The sequence below is a fragment of the Ascaphus truei genome, chromosome 16, assembly GCF_040206685.1.
Source record: "Ascaphus truei isolate aAscTru1 chromosome 16, aAscTru1.hap1, whole genome shotgun sequence".
In the NCBI taxonomy this organism is placed as follows: Eukaryota; Metazoa; Chordata; class Amphibia; order Anura; family Ascaphidae; genus Ascaphus; species Ascaphus truei.
The window spans coordinates 39,499,616-39,514,846 of record NC_134498.1 but is presented as its reverse complement, the minus strand read 5'-3'; positions in this window follow the sequence as shown (position 1 = coordinate 39,514,846).

Here is a 15,231-nt window from a genome sequence, read left to right as displayed (position 1 = left end):
GGCCGGTTCCGTTTGTCCGCGGATTTCAGCGGATCAATCTGATAAAGAGGCGATTGGCGGTTTGCAGATTTCGTTTTATTATTACCTATACACTCCGCGGATTTCGCAGCCCGCGGGTGGGTTTGTAGAATCCGTTGGCGTATTGTTAAGAATCAAACCAATGGGTTGCTGAACCTACGGATTGGACGCTACAAATCCATCCACCGGTTGTATACGATGGCGGATTTTGATGAATCCGTGAGCATTGAAGCCGCCCAAATCCGTTTGCGGATTTTACATCATAAAATGGATCTCAGGGGGAAAATGCGAGAAAATCTGGGATACGGATTTGGGCGGATTCACCCACCTCTAGGTGACAACACCTGTTATTGCCCATCAGCAGCTTGTACTCCCCTGCAGGCTTTCCCCCAAACTCTAGGAACTGTCCAACCTATTGTCGCTGTATGGCAACCAACTCCAGTCGAAAACTGAGCCACTGATTGAGCTCCCTGTGCTGAAGCAGGGATTTCTTGAAATACTGACCTGTTGGTAGTCCTTGAGGACTGGAGTTGGCCACCCCTGCTGCATGGTATATATATATATACTTTATATGTTCTGTTGTTCATAGCTCATTGTTTCTAAAAAAATAAATCTACTGCTAAATTGGTATACAAATCAATGAATAAACGCATCAAAGTAATTTTCCTTTTTAATATGCACAGTAACGCGAATATATATTTTAAACTAACAAAAAAATAACTATATCAAAAACGTTACTTTTGGGATAGGAGGAAAAAAAGCAAATTCCGGATCCCTGACCAAGACCAAATTAACAAATTTATCAAGAAACTGCATTTCATTTTCCTTTTTGATGAAAGTAATTATCCACTATTACAGCTGTCCTCTGAATTTTTTTGTTTAAATTAGAATGCCAGCATCTTAATATGACAGTTATTAGTGCTGGTTCCTCTGCTTTAGGCTTTTCTTTTTGTCTTAGTCACTATGATAACTGCCACAAAGCTTCTGACGCTTTGTACTGCTGAACTCATTATGTCACAGCACAGTTGATATTTCACACTAGAATGCTAACTGTACTTCAAGGGCAAGTCATCTGATCAAAGGGTACTGCAAATCTTCATAGAGGATGACAGATGAGAAATGGTAAAGTGTTATTTATGTGAATGACCATTGCACAGTTAAGAGGCTTTTCTGAGTCATTTCACTACTAGTCACTCACCTTTTCATAAACCCCACAATCCTCTGACAACTTAATTGGAACATAACACCTGGGACTTCGCCCCAAAGGCATCTCACTAAGAAGATAGGCTCCCCAATATGCCTTCACTGCCCCTGTCCAAAATGCCAGGTGGAAGCGCTTAACAGCATGATTACAAAAGCCGCTTCAGACCCCTTGGAGTCCATCAGCCTCTCCCCGCTACATGTCTGATAGTGGTACTGTGTGTTGCCATGCTGCTTTTTTCATTGCCACAAAGCATCTCTGGGATAAAACACCTGAGTCGCCCCAAAGGCGGCAGCCAAGGGTGTCACCGTTTGCTGCCATTTGGTAATGTTACAGCTGCTCTATTGCCTCTGAAACTCCCCAACGCTCTCATCCCTTATACCCAATGCCATCTTACCCAGCCTATAGATTGTAAGCTCCTTGAGGCAGGGCTTCTTCTTACACATTGTAGGCCTATCCTACCTCTTCTAACATAATTGTAATCTCCTGTCTGTAAGTGTTACTTATTACAATAATCATATCTGTGACGGTCCATGTAATGTCTGTGGACTGAATGTGTATGTTCATTTAATGCAACCATTTATTATTATAACTGACTATTCTTATATGTCTCTTATGTAACAAAAATAACTGTACTGTCGCAGCCCCTTTTAATCTCCAACATCCCCGAAAAAATTCGGGGATGTTTTCAATCTCTCACGGGCCTTTTCCGCACGACCCAAAATCACCTGATAGCGCTAATAGCGCTAGACAATGAAAGCGCTTAGCGCTGGACAATGGAAATGCCCCGCAGGCGCCCAAAACTGCCGAAAATGGCCCGCATCAGCCCGTGATTTTTAAAATCGCGGGGAAAAGGCCGCAGGAGGCTAAAGGCGGCAGCCACTGTATTTCACTGTAGTTCTAAAACTGACTGCAGTATTGCAATGCCCCCTTAAGGGGAGGCCTATATTTACTTAAAAAATAAATGATGATGAAGAAAAAGAGGCTTTTCTGAGTAATTTCACTACTAGTGACTCACCATTTCATAAACCCCACAATTCTCTAACTTATACAAATGATAGTGACAATAATAGTGCAAAAAGTGTCCACAAAAGTGAAGATATATAAAATGCAACTCAAAACCCTTTCAGGGAACGGTCCGTAGGGAACGGCTCCTGACGAAGCTGTCAATGCGAAACGCGTAATAGTCATTGCCAGTACTCTGCTAAGCTCACCCTGCCCTTACCTGACTGCATCCAGGGTCCTCTTCCATCAGAGACCGGAAGCGCGCCATGAACCGAAAGTGACACAACAACTCAGAGATCCGAGCGAAGGGGAGGGGTGAGAGCTGGGCAGCAGCTCCCGCTTTTATTATGTGCCTGTATATTTTTGTTATGATGTAAGTGCACATCCTTATGTCTTTTATTAGATAAAGTTGTGGATATTACTGGATTGCACTATGTTTGGTTTCTCGTTCTACATCCTTATACTGCCACTTACCTATCGCGCTGAGTGACGTCATCCGGCTGAGAGAGGACTGATCAAAGAACACCTCATTTCACCAATTGCCACAGTTTTGGAGATGCACTTAATATTTTGGGAGAATGTAAGTCCCTAATTCATAGAATATTTCAAAGCAGAAAAACACCACCACTGTTAAAAACTGTATTGCACTATATTATATTTTAATTTTTTTTACATATATCACCGATTGATCTGTGCTCCCCTTAACGTCTTCGGTGCCTTTGTCGCCCGCAATAACCCAACTGCGGTGGTCACGGCACAGAAGTATTAATGCTGACACTTAGGACTGTTATATACTGTGTACGAAGGCGCGTGCACGTGCCGCACACGTTTTGTGTGTATAGTGTGCGCGAGTGTAAGGTACTGTGTGTGTAAACCACAGAATTAAATTGCATGTTGAATCCCAAGAACAAATGTATAACATGTATATAAATTAGTGTGCATTGTACAATAAAGTATTTAAGACACCAATAATCGTGTTGAAAAGTATTCATAAATATGAAAATTGGGAGCCGCGCTTGCATCGCGTTATAAGCAGTTTCGCGTTGTAACAGATCGCGTTATAACGGGGATGAGCTGTACCTAACTATCAGTGTATGCCATAGTTGTATAATCACTATTGCATACAAGTTCTTAATATCCCACCCATTACCCCGCACACAGCTTTGACATCATCCCATGGGAGGGCCCTTGCATAATGCTGAAAGTTGATGGAGAGGGCACATCTAGTGCCTGCAAATGAAGAGAGGAAGACGACAAGAAGAAGAAGAATTTCAGTAAATACTCGCCATGGAAGAAACTTTAAGCAAGAGACTAGCAAGGGTTTTAAGCCACTTGAAGGTCCTTCATCACCTGGCCTGGAACGCCTTAAATTAGAAATAGGCCATTGACCTTTTGGATAACATTTTTTTTTAACTTTTGTCATTGGGATTTGGAATATTTTGTTTGAAATGTTTAATGGTTGTGTGTCAGACTATGGATTAGTTCCAGTGGGCCCTAGACCATGAACATGTTGATCGCCCTCTACATTAGTTTATTTCATTCATCCCTTGAATGTCAATATAGTTACCTGGGCTCTCCTTAAACAGTTTAAAGAACCCCTTATATAAATGTTTGTGCTTGAATGCATTTGGGGGTAAGGAGTATTTTTTTTGGGGGGGATAAGCACTCCAGGGATAGAAGTTAAGCCCTTTGTGGAGGACGGGTGGAGGGTTAACCTCTTGTATGACATAACATTTATAACTCTATGGCATAAAATGGGTAGTTAGATAGCTAGGTGGGAGTATTAACCCTTACGGCCACTATGGCTACTAAGGGATTAATGCAATAATATAATATTTAACCAATATCCCAGTATATATTGCTTCTGTTGTGCACTGGTTGTTGAGTGAGGGGAAGGGGCCAGTGTGTACCTGTAGGTCAAGATGGATGTAGAGGAAGAGGCCAAACTTCTCTGATAGGCCAGCGACACCACCAAACCCTGGAAAGTTGTCCAAGCTCTCTCCCCCCACCCCAATCCCTTCCCTACCCCCCTCCCTGTTAGTGGCCCTGGCTGTGTGTCAGAAAGAAAATGACAGTGTACATATAAAAAACAGAGTAAGAAAGAGCAAGTCGGGGAAAGCAAAAAGGACATAAACTGGGTTACAGATATTTATGATAATGACCTTTTGCGGTGTTGAAGTGCATAGTTATGTGTCCATTATAACTGGACACTGCTGATAACAATGTTTCAGAAACCATGGGGTTTTACCTGCTCAGAGCCAGAGAGAATATTACTGATTTTGAAATGAAGAAGAAAAACTGCTTACTCAAGAATAAATATTTCCTTCCTAAATTAATCATAAGATTGCTGACAAGCATTCTGCGTGTATGTGTGTGTGTATATATATATATATATAAAGGAACAAAAAGAAGACAGAGAGCGCATATATATATATATATATATATATATATATATATATATATATATATATATATATATATATATATATATATATATATGTTTATGTTGTATATATATTTGATAAAATATAGAAAGCAGTCGTGTGGACTTTTCTTCAAAAGTGTATACATTTATTTTAAATGCTCAATGTTTCGGTCGCAATTGAGGACCTTTCAGACGATTGGGACAGGTAAATCGAACATCTTAAATAAATGTGTACCCTTTTGAAGAAAAGTCCAATGCAAGTGCTTTCTATCTTCTCATTGATAAGAACCGGAACGCTCCCTGCACCAGGCAGAACTGGCGTCAGTAAGCCGCAGTATTCTGTACAACGTGAGTGCTCCTCTCATGTATTATTCATTATGTAAACATTTTTTATACAGATAAATAATCAGACTGTTTAGTATCATATGGTCTGCTGCATGGTTTTAAGAAATGCAGAAACGAGCACAGCTAATGCTTTAGGCAGTTTACCCCATGTAATTGAATAAGGTTTTATTTACATTTAATGTTATGTTATCGTGGATATTTGTTATATATTGTATTGTTTGTCATATTTTAATGAGTTTAGCACAGCTCAAAATAAATAGTAATAGAGGGGGATATCCTTACTAAAATGAATTTAATGATACAACAAATGTACTGTATGGATGTATATCATTTGTGAAACGTTATCATGCCAGTGAATAACCCCAAGGTAAGACAAGGTCTTCAGAAATGAGCACACTACACTACCGACACGTTTTATTGAAGCACGGCTAGCACCGCAAGCCGGGGGATGCCCCGGCGTGCTAGCCGCACTCCCTCAGCGTGACGCGCATCACCGATGCGCGGTCACGCGTCATCGGGTGCCTGCGCCCCCTGCACGCGCGTCCAGGGCTCCCCGAGAGAGCCCTGGTGTCCCGCGATGTGGGGGACGGCGGCAGGGGGTTCCGGGGGACCCGGCGGACCCGGCAGCGGGAGGGAGAGCGCCCCGATCGGAGGGCGCTCCTCCGCTGCTTCGGCGCGCGCCCGGCACCCTCCGGCGCGCGCCAGGTTACTGCTGCGGCCGAGAACGGGCAAATGCTCGAATAAACTCGGCCGCAGCAGTATGGTACACTGTAATGTTTTTGGTGCTTAACATCCCAAATTCTTTCCAGATTGGTTTCGCAAATGACCAAAGGCTGTAGATGCTCTGCATGTACTGTATGTATATCTTTCATTGTATAGCGCCATCTGTGTACATAGCTCTTCACTGCAGTAATAAACATGGTGAAGGAATAAGAGATACAGGCATAAAAGTAAACATTAGGACAAAGGAGTCCCTGCCCCGAAGAACTTACTATTTAAGTGGAAATGGAAAGTTGCGTTATCTCATACCGAATCATTGCTGATCTGAAAAGGGAGCACAATTCAGTAATATTCTATCCATACTGATGTAGATTGTAATGTAGTGAGTAGGGAGGTTAGAACATGTGTTTAAGGCAGAGCCCGAGTTACACAATTTGGGGGGCCCTAGGCCGGAAACTAGCTGCCCCAGTCCCCCACTCCAAAAAGACATTTTTGTCACCCACGCCGCCGTCTCAAAACCAAGGTGCCGTGGCACAGCTATTTACATAGAGCTCTTACCAGGGCGCCCCACGCCGCAAGATGTCACCCGTCAGGGGATTAACATTAGGGTTTAAAGTCAGTTTAAAATTTGTGTTTAATGAAAAGCTTCTGATAACAACGGCAGCCTGCAACAATGAAACACAATGCGCCGGTTACTCTGTCGACAAACTGCTTCCCCCCCCCCCCCACAATGGTTAAATAATGTGCGCTGATTTACGCCTCCCCTCGCAGATCATTTTAGCTCAACAAGCCGCAACTGCTAATTTTCTGGGAATGTGTGAGCGCACATCTAGGGCCCGAACGTAGAGAAGGGGAGAGAAACGGATGGATTTCAGATGAATGTTTTAAGCTATGCAAAAAATAAAACTAGAGGCATGGCCAGGCTAGGGGGCCCTACGGGTCTGTTGGGAAATCAGGCTCTGATCTCAGGTTTGTTTATTCAAAATAATATGAATCAGCAATAGTAACCTGGTTCCCCAATGCACGGAGTGTATTGCTGATCTAAAAGATTCATAACAACTATGCAAACTTTGTGAATCCTTATTAAATCTCTGCTAAATAAAATGCCAAACAAACACCATTGAATATAAAATATGCAGCAGTGTAATGAATACAAATGTAAATATATATGTAGCCCCTGTACCCCCCCCTAAGTGAGATTGGGGGTATTCGCTATGGATGCTACTGGTACTGCCTTTACCTGCTGGCTCACAGGCGCCTAAGCCTCTGCCACGGGGAGCCCGGGGTGATATAATACAATACTCTCGGTGCAGCGCCTCCACCTGTGAGGGATCCCAGCGTAGCGGGAGGAGCCCCTCACAGTACCCAATAAAATAAGCACACACTGTGTATAAAACAATAACATTTACTGGCACAGGTATAACACTTAACAATCTAATGGTTACTAATAGGTACAACTACCCCTTCGCCTAGCAGGGCCTTAACCCCCCACCTTATTCCCCCAACACCGTGTACCCAGGAGTCCCAAGAGTCCCTCTCCCACCCAAGTGTGAGACAGCGCTGCCCACTAATTTGAGTTGAAGGGTGGTGCACGTGTTGTGGTGAAGGTACCTGCCGGGTGTGTCCACACCCGGGTGCGCAGATGCTTTACTTGTGATCCCTGCTCCAGAAGGGTGATCCCATGTCATCATCTGCCTCTGCAGTGGATGGCTCCCGCATGGAGTGATCCCCCTTTGGAATGTCTCTTATCTCTGCGAGCGGTGGAGAGTGATTCACCTTTGTCACCAGTGGCCAGGATATCCACGCTTCCTGGCTGTAACCCTTACTTGATCACTTAAGCTGGCTCTACAGGACCATGTCCCAATCCTATGGGCCGGTCCCTGCAGCAACCACAAGCTGAGGGGAGTCGGGGCCTAGCTGGGGCCGAGGGGGGATCTCTGGCCTAGTGCAGGGGCCCCCTGCTCCCTGCACACCCTATCCTGACTCTGTCCCAGCTCCGACTGCATGTTCTTCCTGAGTGCGCCAAATGTATTTATCTCCTTGCAGGAGATCTGGCCACGCGATTGGCTCCCTGGCGTCACATGGTTAGCAGCCCCAGTGGCTGCTGGGTATTGTAGTACCTTGCGAAGCCCATTCCTATTGCCGCCGCATGCGCTATCTGTACTGCACATGCGTGACTTAGTGATGGCCGCCGCCGCTTGCAACTGCGCATGCGCAACTTTGGGAAGGCCCTGAGCTACGGAGCACCACATCTGCCAATCCGCGATCACTGTAATGGCCACCGCAACTCTTCTGCGCATGCGCAAGCCTAACAGACATGGCGGCGCCATGCAAAGGGAGCCGCCAGCCAGCCCGTCGCCACCCGCAACAGCCCCCACCGCACGGGAGGTAAGGAACGGGGAAACGGATGTCCGGTGAGCCAGAGGGGACCTGGCTATATATATTATTTTTAGGAAAGTCTAATAAACCAAATGTAACATATGTAGTTATTTACACATACACTTTTATCATTAATAGTACAAAACATATGCATGTATGTTAAGTCGGCTAAAAGCATTTTCTAATCATTTGACTGAAGGAAAAGAGCACAAAATAGCTTGATATTCTTCTCTGCATGGTTGGCTGTTTTCCAACCAGGCATGCTGACTTCAGCATAATGCCACACTTCTTCTTTATTAAAATGTCAAATGCTATTCAACTGTAAATTTCCTTAAGCTGCACAGAAGGTCTGCAGTAAACCACATGACTGACTATTGTTTTCATAATATTCTGATGGAGCATTTTGCACATGAAATACCATCAAGAGAGTTACAGGCATGATAGATGCAAAAAAAAAAAAATATATTACGCAGGCATCAGCTTTTAAGGCGCCATGTTAAAAAGGTGACACTGTGTGCTCATTTGCATGTCATTTCCCAGATTCCCCGGCTGCAGTGGAAGCATTGCATGCTAGGAGATAATGGTGAGAAGCAGGGCTGCAGACCTGTCGTGTGGGGGCTGCAGGCTGAGACGTGTGAAAGTTATCACAAGTGTTCATTTTGTTTGCTACATTAGTCTCCAAATTAGTGCCATCATTTCAGGAGCTTCCATTTTTTCATGCTGCTAGAGCCAAGAAGCCCCTTGGTACACCTGCACCACAGCTACATATACATGACATGCTCAGTTATATCAAAGCAGTGTTTATCTGCAGTTCTGGCTGGTGAGATTTTAAAGTGGATGGGAAAACTATTTTATTCTTAGCTGATTCCAGCTCTGTCAGAAAGACCAGAGTTAAAGGTTGGCAGTCAGTGACCATTGATCTATTCGCCAAAAAAAAAGAAACTAATGCATCTTTGGTTTCAGTTTTCTTGTTGCTTATAGTAGAAACCACTGTTCACCTCAAGTTCTGTGAAGTCAGTAAAACTTTACATATCTCACAGAAAGAAATCAGAGGCAAATCTACTAAGAATTGTCCTTTTTTTCAGTAATGTATTATTTGTTTATAAAATGTTTTACCAGGAAATAATTCATTGAGAGTTACCTCTCGTTTTAAAGTATGTCGTAGGCAGAGAGTTATGTTGACAATACATGGTTGTGTTAAATGAACAGAGGTTAAAAGTTATAGTTACAGCCATTTCATGGGCAGTTAGAGATAATATATGTTATGGACCTATGCAACAGTTACAGACAAGATTAAAATGTGAGACAGCTGAAGTCTTGAAAGAATTGAAACAGAAGGCGGCTTTGAGAGTCTCTGGAACGTTGTTCCATTCAGAAGGTGCACGGTAAGAGAAGGAAGAGTGACCACAGTCTTTCAACCTTGTGGTTTGGAGGATAAGTTGGTTAAAGCTGCAGTTCAGTCAATATCCTGCATGTGTGTTTTTTTTAAATAAATCAGTTCTGTAGTAAGAAAAAATACTTTTAGCATTTTCTGTTTTTAAAAAAACAAATTTGAAAGACCAATTTTCTTGTATTTTATTTTAACAAGCATTTACTAAGGCACTGCCCCTTCATGTCCTGTCACAAGCCCTGGCACACCCCTTTGTGAGCCCTGCCCTCCCTCTTGTACATGTCAGTGCAGGAGTGCTCATGAATATTCATGAGCTTCCACTGACTGACAGAAGCAGATGAAAAACATATCCCATATCTAAAGATCTCACCAAATTTCACCGATCAATACATGGAGAACGAATTGACTGGCAGATATACAGTTCTTTAGGTAATTAGAGATTGCCCACATGAAACTATTGAATTAAAAAAAAAAAAAAAAAGACTGAACTGCAGCTTTAATCTATGCATTTCTTAAATAATTCTTTTTATATTTACTTAAGGCTTGTTTTTGCCCCAGTGTTTGGAGTTTAAAAACAATGATTTAAATATAAAGATAACTATGTATGCATGAATAGTACACGTGAATATTAGAAATTGTACAAAATAGTTTTTCACTGTAGTGTGTAACCCATTTTGCCAAGTTGAACTGCACTTTTCAGTTCATGCTTTTTCTTATGTTTCCGTCAAATCACCTCACAGAAATCCTGCTAAGCATATTATATTTGGTATTACATAGGAATCACTATTTATGCATAAATTAGTCAATTGCATAGGCTACCTTTAAGAAAATCCAATATATGCTATACTGTTACACCCTCTAACCTATTTAGGGAGGAGGCCACCATATATGTTGGAGATTGATGTAGGTGGTATTGAATATTAGCATTCTCCCTATACCTGTATATACATACACCTACCTCCTACCCTATCCCCCTCTCCGATTTTGAGCACCATCAGGAGGGTTCATTTAATGGACTAAACATTGAAGTAGCCTCCTGTTATCACCCACACCTTGTGTTTTAAATGTTTTTATGCTTATTGATTATGCGTCGTTATGTTATATAAGTAAATAAAACTTTTTTGTTTTGCCTAATTCAGGCTTTTATTGGTAACTGTTCACCCATAGACCTGGGTGCGATTACATTTGGTACCCCCTACAGCTTTTCTGGATATATGTCAGGGAGCACTATACCCTTATAAACACTTATTATTAGCCTGTATGTGCAGTAGTAAAAGGGATCTGTGGGAGACTTTCTATGTCTTCTTATATACTTGCTATGCCAGTACCATCCCTTTGCACCGGCTATCACTTATGAACCACTATTTGGTGAGCGGTCTACTATCAGTTATATTTATATACCTTTAAGAAAATACAGCAGTCTAGGTTTCCCTGTGCACTATTTATGCTAATATACAATACTTCAATTGACTGAATGAGGCCCCAACAGTCTCTATAACACAACCGCATTCATTCTCTCACAGTCTTAGCATCTTCTGATGTATTTTTACAACTTTCATCGTCTCCCTCCAATAATTTCACTGCGTATAACACAGCAGCTGTGACATAATGTGAGCCTCGGTTTAAGAACAATTAAGCCGGAGGGTGAGCTTTTTGAAGAACCGCCCCAATACTGTGGATTAATCTCCCTGCGGCTTTAAGAAATCAGGAAGCTTTCCTTCCATTCAGAATGGAATTCCAAACCTTCCTTTTTAAACAAAACCTGGCAAACAGACCCTAATACGTTTGCAGCCATCTTTCCTGCTCCCGTGCGCGTTTTCCGCCCTTTGACGATCTTCCTCGTCGTTCCCCTATATGTTTTCGGTAGGTCCCGGTAGCAAGTCTGAGATGGGTGTCCTCCCTAAGTTCCTACACACGCTCTAGCACTGTTTATTGGTGAGTAGCGCGTTTGAAAAATATTAAAAATAAATAAATAATGTCTTTATTTTTCTCTGGTAAGATCTCACGTTCCTACAGCCTGTCTATCTTTCTTCTTCGGGTGGCTGTTTTTTTCGAGTTTTAATCTTCTGTTTTTTTTACTCATTTGCTTTCTATCATCGTCTGCAAGAATGCAGAATAAAATGGTGCAGCGCATCCAAACTGTTGTGTTTATAAATAAACTTGTATGAATCAGATTGCTATAAAAAAAAGCATACTTTATGTGTGGGATTTGATGATGTATTTGTCTATAAAGTGCTCAAGCACCGATTGTTTTGCATGCCCATGACAATGTAAGCAATAAAACTACCTTGAATATTAATTAACTCATTTTAGACTAATTAATCAACATACCACCAAACAGCAACACTTTTAAATTACAGCTGCTGGGTTGAAGGGTACATAAAATGTTGTATTTTGTTGTAACAAGCACTTCCCATTGCTATGGACCATATAAGTACTAAAATGTTCACAAAATGAAAAGCAGATGATGCTGCACACATCGTTCCAAATACACAAGCTGACATAGCGCCCAAAAATATTTCATAAATAAACTCCTTTATTACAGAGAGCATGATGCATGCAAGAATACAAATTAGTTTTACAATATTTAAACTATGAATAATTTATTTTTCTCAATATCCAGACATGAGCTGTTATTTTTTTTTACCTTATGTTGTTAACAGAGGCAAATTAATAAATTACATTTTTCCATTGAGCAGGATAAAATACAGGTTTTTTTTCTGATAATAATAATATTCAGATATTTATATAATCTATCAGAGGGGAGCGCAATCTTTTCCCCTTGTGCCCCCCTGATGGCTGTCCTGCTCTCCGAACGCCCCCCTCCCTCCCTTCCTCCCTCAGTTCATTCTTTCAAAACTAAAGCTGTCTCACATTTTAATCTGGTCTGTAACTGTTCCAAACGCCTATAATATATATTATCTCTAACTGTGCATGCAATGTCTTGTATATAATGTATACCCTGCTCACTTATGTAACTATGTATTGTAACCATGTATTATTTGTCATCTTAACTCTGTGCCCAGAACATACTTGAAAACGAGAGGTAACTCTCAATGTATTACTGCCTGGTAAAACATTTGTATAAATAAATTAAATAAATATATGTTTTGCAAGGATTTTTTCTACTTCTCCAACTTTTTTCAAGATTTCAGTTGTAATTGCATTTTCCCCTATAGCCTTTCTATTCTTCCCAGATTAGATTGTTTTTAGCACTTCTTCTGGAAGGACGTATGGTATATCATTGGTAGTTTCTTCTTGCTTGTCCTCTGCTGCATTATGCCCTATGTTATGTGTTTACAGATGCAGCGGCCGTTTTGAAACACTTCATGCGGTGTATACCTCGGAATACCCATGTCATGCCGCGGGATTTCTTCCAACCGTACCGTCTAAAGACGCGAGTGCAGAAAATTGCATTTTAGTGTTCTTGCTTTTAAACACCTGAAATTAACACAGTAGCACAGTACTGTACACATTGCAGTTCATTCATTTCATTGCATTTAATTGCACACAATCCATGAAATTCAAACAAAGCAACCGCGATAAACATGTGTGCCTGGGGCGATTCACCACTTTAATGCCGCGTGGAATACAGCAGCGCACACGAAAACGGCGCCGTGATTTGTTCGAATAATGCGCGCTGCATCTATATATACAATTTCATATAGAAGTCCTCAACTCTCTTTATGATAAGTGTGGAAATATTGTTCATCCCAGACTCTGAGGCATCTATCTCTGCAGGAGATATCATGTTGAAACTGGGATATCATGTTGAAAATGGTCCTAGCCCAACCAGCTTAATTCCCATTAGTCAGTTTGAATTTCTCACACTCCTTAAACCCGCCCCTGTTGGGGGTCATAAAGCAGTGTCACCTCCCACAGCCCAGATTGGTCCAATTTAGGCGAGCCCTTGCTCTCTAATTGGCCCGCGAGGACAATCTCTTCACTGATTGGTCAGCACCAGGTCTTCCATAGTTTCAGATGGAGGCCGGGAAAGTATGTAAGCCGATGCCAATCAGAGCGCCACAGAGTCTTGTAGATTTTTTTGTGGTTTTGGTATCAGAGACTAGGGGGAGATTTGAACCTGTAAGCAATTCCCCCTCTGGTGAGTTAAAGATTGTTCTGTTCATTGTATTGCTCCTGTTGGGTCTGGCCAAAATAAACTGAGTTTATTTAACTCAATTCTATCTGGTACTTGCAATCCCGGGGTAACCATCTGGTTTTCCGTAACAATCCCATGTAATCTTTCAAAGTTCCTGTTCCAGTTCTTGCAGTGCTGCTTCATTGGAAAGGGTCCAGCAGTTATAGGTAGCAAGATTTGTGTTTGAATTGCAGCTTTTGTTTAATATCTGGGGCTTCTTAGCAACTTCTGCCTTCATGCCTTCTTCCTGAACGCTGTCAAGCCCAGGGACAGGAGAAAGTGTAGAATTGCGCTGTCCTGGAACATCGATTCTGGTGCAACTACAAGTTCCAGTTCTGTTCCAGATCCAAGGTTTTGGAGAGATGCATGTTAATACTAATCAAATGTGAGTGCAATACCAACCTTGCTATTTACTTTGTATTAGACGTACTACCCTATGTTCTTCTACTCTATTTTTGTGCCTAGGCCATTCTGTTTGTGTGTGTGTGTATATATATATGTATATATATATACACATATATACAGTGGTCGACAAATCACCAAAAAATCTACTCGCCGAACAAAAAAATCTACTCGCCGAACAAAAAAATCTACTCGCCACCTAGTACCACACGTGTGCTGCTTGGGCCAATAGGAGCTCGCCACAATGTTAAATCCACTCGCCCGAGGCGTGCAAATGTATAGGTTTGTCGAACACTGCATATATACATTAAGCGGGATACTTCACGGTCCAGGTTCCTTTATATAGAAAGGTGGAAGGGGGCGGGGATGGGGGCTTTGGGTCAGGGAGGTGCAGTGGAAATTCCAAACCTCCTATACTACCATCACAAACAAAATAAAATTAGGTGCAATTTTACTTATTTTATTATGTTTATAAACAATGCCAGAATAAAAACTAACCGATTAAGTCTAGTAAATAGTCCAAGCACAACATAATTATATAATGAAAAATTAAATGGATTACTAACTTTCATTAAGAGCACCAAGTCTATAAATAACGGAGGCTATAACAGTGGTGAACGGTTTACTGACATGTACATACCATAACATTGCATCTTGATAGATGTATATTTTACACATTATTAAATTGGTTTTACTATTGCTTTGCAGAGAAAATGGCATGCCCGTGGAATATTTTTTTTGTAAATGACCCTATTACACATCTGTTAATGTTATGTTCTTTTTCTCTTTAATTTCTTCAATTCTTCAGTGGGCAAAAATGTTCTTTATTTCACAGTAATTTTTAAGCACAGATGTACCATTTATCAAGCTAAGTAAGAAAAATTATTCATTCAGTATCAAAATATAGCAGAATTGAAAATTAAAATGAATGCAGTATAGGAAATAATTATACTTGCAGAACAAATAATAGGGTAATGTTGTCTCATTTTGAACATAAGCTATGCCAGGGAGCACTTGATCATACCAAGTCAAACCTAATTAATACCCTGTTAAAGATTTATGATATTAGATGTTCATATATAGGACTTCATAATAAAATATGTAAAGTACAAAAAAATCAAATGTCCTTTTTAAAATTACAGTCCTAAAAATATTTAAGGGAGAGAAAGTTGCAGTTGAAAATATAGGATTAGAGTATTAAGTGG